General features: G+C 42.2%; 1 long non-coding RNA gene across 1 annotated transcript; it reads right to left on the bottom strand.

The window, feature by feature from the left end:
• Nucleotides 1–217: 217 nt before the first annotated feature.
• Nucleotides 218–2,250, bottom strand: LOC109943686 (uncharacterized). Its single transcript, XR_002266749.2, has 3 exons — nt 1,722–2,250; nt 1,557–1,645; nt 218–714 (listed from the first exon to the last, which is right to left on the bottom strand). It is a non-coding gene; the product is annotated as an uncharacterized lncRNA (long non-coding RNA).
• Between the last annotated feature and the right edge of the window lie 3,427 nt (nt 2,251–5,677).

Raw genomic sequence — 5,677 nt, forward strand, 5'->3', positions numbered from 1 at the left:
TGGGGATCCCTAACCACACGACATATGTAGCACTTAACCCTTGCATATGTCAACAGTTCTCACAGATCCTCCACAACGTGAACCGGTCCGCGCTACCCGGGAGCACAGTACTCCTCTGTCTAGCCTCTAGCCAGGAGGGTACACGCTACTCCCACCATCTCCCACGTCCAGTGCACGATTGTGTTTTCACGTATGGAATAGCCGGGTTCAGGCTTACCGGGGCATGTGGCTAGTTGCAAAGTCTCAACCACAACAGGCCTACATCAAACGGTCCTTAATCGACACAGGCGGAGCACTACACTGACTCATTTCACGATGCAAGCCACCCACCCGGTCTCATATTAATTATCTAACTCAAGTTCATTCACACATAACAATAACCAGTAATCAAAATAAATTTCAAAATCTTATCACTTTAAGCAGGGCTAAGCGACACTAGTTTTTCATAAAATAGGTATCAAGGAATGATTATTCAAATTCTCAAGGATGGTAATGCATCAATTGTTTGATCACGCAACTCATATCACCTAATGCATCATATCAAGTGATAAAAGTTTTGTAAACGACAAGGAAGGTGGTGGATGCACCGGGGCTTGCCTTTGATGCAGAGAAGAGAGCCGAAGACTAAGAAAATAAAATGTCACAAGTCTTCAGGGTGATGACCAGTCTCCAGAAAATTACTCCACCAAACGATTGATTCACCGATGACGTGATCTACACGTAGAGTAAAGATGCATGCATGCTATGATCACGATGCCATGATGAGATTAACGTACATGCATGAAAAAGAATCTAAATCATAAAATCTCAATTATATCTTTCATTCACCAATAAGTTGCACTTAATTATCGACAAAAATCTAATTACTACCCTAACAAGATTGCTAACACTTTTTTTAAAAAAAAACACAACTAAAAGTTGCCATGAATTAACCGAAATCCATACACCAAGGACTTCATCCGACACTACAAAAATTATTAAAACTATTTATCCATTCTTCGTAATTTCCTAAGTATTTACTCTATTAATAAATGTATCTTTTAACTAGATTTAGACTGGTTATCTAACTGAACAAACTCTGAATTAAATCAAACCATACTGCAAAAGAATCTAAGCCTACACAATACCAAAGCCGAGTGAAGATTCACCAAAATGGTGGCAAACCTGACTCAGGCATTTTTTTATCTAGCGAGCGACACATATAAATTCACTTTTATTCACCATCTAATTCCTTCCGACCACTAATCACACTACCACGATTCACCCGCACAAGATACGGACTGATGGCGTAGACCACCAGTCGATCAATAACACACATGAAACAATTTTTCTCGGACCACACTCTCCTATAATCAAAACACACAACCATCATCACCGACGCAAGCATAAATCTACGATATTAAAATCACAGTCACAAGAAGTGGCATATTAAGTGAACAGCTAAGACGTCGAGACACATACAACTACATCATCTACCAGACAACAACTACCGAACGACGTCATATATCAGACAAACTTTTGGCACCCACCATAATTTTAGACATTGGAGCACTTACTCAGGTTTTCAGTAAGCATCACCGACATGGAGGAAATAAAGTGTGAGGAGCACGACGTCGCGAGACAGCAGGGATGACGACGCGGCGAACTGCATGAGGTGATGTCGAACAAAGCTAAGAATTTTGATCGGCAGTTTTAAACAAATAATGACAACGACGACGAACCGGTGAGGCAAGGAAGTCGGCCGATGACTGGGGAATTTCCAGGGAGCCGGCGAGCTGCTGTAGAGCGAGTAGTAGGCGCAGTAGGCAACAACGGTGTTGGGGAGACGAGCGCCGGCATGGCGATACAGAAGCTGGAGACGTCGGCGTTCAGCAGCTCCACGCGACGACGCACCACAGGAAGGAAAAAATGAGTTAAGTAGCTGCTTCCGAGCGCGACGAGGAGGATGCTATTCGGCGAGTGTAGCTTGAGGATGGGGCTGAGCGTGGCGCCACAAAGTGGCTGCTGGCGCGATGACTTCTAGTCGAGGGAGACGAGTCGGAGCCGGGGACCTAGAGCATGGCGACACTTGTTGGTAGGAGGAGCTAGGGCCGAGCGATCTGAAGGTGAGAGCCAAGAACAGGAAGAACGAGCGTTGAGCAGCATCCGTGAAGAGTGAAGACCTGCACGTCGGGACAGGGGAGATGAGGGCGCTGGAGCAACAGAGGTGCGATGGCTGAGCAGCTTTGCTAGCGCGATAGGCTGAGAGCGACGACGTGCCAAATCTCAGAATGAAGACTGAGCATGTACGTGGAGATAAGGAAGAGTTCTAGAGAACGAACGTATGCAAAGAAGTCTCTAGGCAGCACCGAATAAGGAGCATTGACGTGGATTGGAGATCAGGATGGGTGGAATAAATAAAATGTAGAGTGAGCAGTGAGCGGTGGAGGTTAAGACAATAGATATTTCTTGCTCTTTTCTAATGAATAAATATACATCCTTTTTCTTCTTCTCTACCATTCGTATTACTAAAGCATTAACTGTCCCTAGATTTGATTTTAACATCACAGCTCAACTTAATTAGACTTTAAATCACAAGGGTTTCGAATAATTCAAATTTGCACCAAGTTTCATTTTTTTAATTAAATTCTCGACATTTCGAAGTTGCTCGGCACGAGCCGACACAACCAAACCCCTTTCTAAATTTTATAATTACTTAAATAACAACTCCCTAATGATCCTATTATTTGTCCAAACCCCTTGTGGCTTAGAAATCAAAACGCTTAGTCGTAAAACTAGTTTTGATCCTATTATTTGTCCACTTCGGCAATTGTTAGCGACTTGTCCCACACTACTCGGCTAAACGATTTATTTGTACCGAATACTCGACAGTGCCAAATCCAAATCCTAAGTCGAGTTTTTAACAAAAATCAAAACACAACTTCACCCCAAATCATGCATAAGCTTTAACAAGTTATATTATTTTAAAGTGAATGCAACACATGGTCAATTATTATGGATGACCATATGTGAAGATAATGCTCAGGATGATGCTATGCTTAAATTTTTAGTGGCGCTTAACACCTAGGGTGTTACAGCTCAACCCCCCCTAAAAAGAAATCTCGTCCCGAGATTTAAGAACGACTAAAGGATTAGTTTAGGAGGAGAATAAGAAGATAATATTCACAACCACTTCTAACTTATTTACACACAACCGGATGATGTACCAAGTTGCACTTGTTGGCTAGCGATTACATTACAATACTGTAAGTTTTTAAACCGAAGCAAGAAAATCTGGAAAATTCTCCACAAGAAAGTCTTCAGATTCCCAAGTAGCTTCGTCTTCGGGATGTTTGTTCCATTGCACCTTATAAAACTTGATTGTTCTCCTTCGAGTGATGCGATCCTTCTGATCTAATACTCGATTTGGATAGTCTGAATAAGTCAGATCTGGCTCCAAATTAACCTCTGAAACATCCATAACTTGCTCGGGCACTCAAAGACATTTCTTCAGTTGTGATACATGGAACACGTTATGAACTGCGGACATATGCTCTGGAAACTGAAGACGATAAGCTACCGGTCCACACTGTTGTATGATTCGAAAGGGACCAATATAGCGAGGTGCGAGCTTTCCTTTGACGCCAAAGCGATTAACACCTTTCATTGGTGATACCTTTAGATAGACATAATCACCAACCTTGAACACCAGGGGTCGACGTCTTTGGTCGGCATAACTCTTCTGACGAGACTGTGCTATCTTGAGATTGTGTTGGATAAGTTGAACCTTTTCCTCAGCTTCGTTTACTAAGTCTGGTCCAAAGAAACATCTCTCTCCCGATCCAGACCAGTTTAAAGGAGTTCTACATCTTCTGCCATACAAAGCTTCAAAGCGTGCCATTTTGATACTTTCCTGATAACTATTATTATAGGAGAATTCTGCTAAAGGTAAACATTCATCCCACTTAGCTGAATAAGTGAGAACACAAGACCTTAGCATGTCCTCCAGAATTTGATTCACTCTTTTAGTCTGCCCTCCGGTTTGGGGATGATAAGCTGAACTACGAATAAGCTTAGTACCTAATGACTTATGCAAATGTTCCCAAAATTTGGAAATGAATTGAGAACCTCTGTCAGACATGATAGTCTTGGGTACCCCATGGAGACTCAAGATACGAGCAATATACAAGTCAGCATATGCCTTAGCAGGATACAAAGTTTTGATTGGTAAGAAATGCGCTAGCTTGGTGAGACGATCAACAATTACACAAATAGAGTCATACCCTTTTGAGGTCTTGGGTAACCCGACAATGAAATCCATACTGATGTCTTCCCACTTCCAAGCTAGAATAGGCAATGGTTGTAGTGGTCCGATAGATTTTAAGTGCACAGCCTTCACCCTTTGACAAATATCGCACTTGGCGACATAGCGAGCAATTTCAATCTTCATTTTGGTCCACCAAAACCTTTGTTTCAGATCCTGATACATCTTGTTACTTCCCGGGTGAATGGAGTATCGAGACAAGTGAGCTTCATCAAGTATCTGTTGACGTAACTCAGGAACTTTTGGGACTACCAAACGGTTTTGGAACCAAAGGACACCATTTTCATCAATTCTAAAACACGTAGCCCTTCCTGCTACAATTCGCTCCTTGATATGAGCTATTCCCTTGTTCACCTTTTGAGCATCAACAATTTGACTCTGGATAGTTGATTCAATAATGAGATTAGCTATCGTTCCTTGTTGAACTATCTCCAAATTCAACCCTTCCATTTCTTGGCACAAGGTAACAGTTAAAGGTTTTGCCGAAAGACAATTACACTGAGATTTACGGCTAAGAGCATCTGCCACAACATTATCCTTCCCAGGATGATAATGAACTTCTAGATCATAATCTTTGATCAACTCAAGCCACCTTCTCTGTCTCATGTTCAGTTCGGACTGGGTAAAAATGTACTTCAGACTCTTATGGTCAGTGTAAATGTGACATGTATTACCTATCAGATAATGGCGCCAAATCTTGAGCACATGAACAACCGTAGCCAACTCAAGATCATGGGTTGGATAATTCTCTTCGTGACGCTTGAGCTGTCGAGAAGCACAGGCAATAACACGACCTTCTTGCATTAGTACGCACCCAATGCCAATGCTAGAAGCATCACAATACACACCAAATGGCTTTGCGATATCTGGTTGAGCTAGCACTGGTGCTGTAGTCAATAGCTTCTTCAGCTTCTCAAAAGCTTTGTCACACTCAGATGACCAAATAAACTTGACATGGTTTTTGAGTAGTTCAGTGATAGGCTTGGCTATTCTAGAGAAATCTGGAATAAAGCGACGTTAATAGCCTGCCATTCCAAGAAAACTTCTGACTTGATGCACAGTAGTGGGAGGTTTCCAATCGAGGATATCCTTGACCTTGCTCGGGTCAACAGCAACACCCTCGGCAGACAAGACATGGCCTAGAAACTGAACTTTATCCAACCAAAACTCACATTTGCTAAATTTAGCATATAGTTGGTGTTCTCTGAGCCGCGTTAGAACAATACGTAAGTGGTCTACATGTTCTTCCTTGCTCTTGGAGTATATCAGGATAACATCAATGAACACAACCACAAACTTGTCGAGCTCCAGCATGAACACAGAGTTCATTAAATACATGAAATGAGCTGGAGCATTAGTCAGACCAAAGGACAT

This window comes from Zea mays, chromosome 1 (genome assembly GCF_902167145.1).
Source record: "Zea mays cultivar B73 chromosome 1, Zm-B73-REFERENCE-NAM-5.0, whole genome shotgun sequence".
NCBI lineage: Eukaryota > Viridiplantae > Streptophyta > Magnoliopsida > Poales > Poaceae > Zea > Zea mays.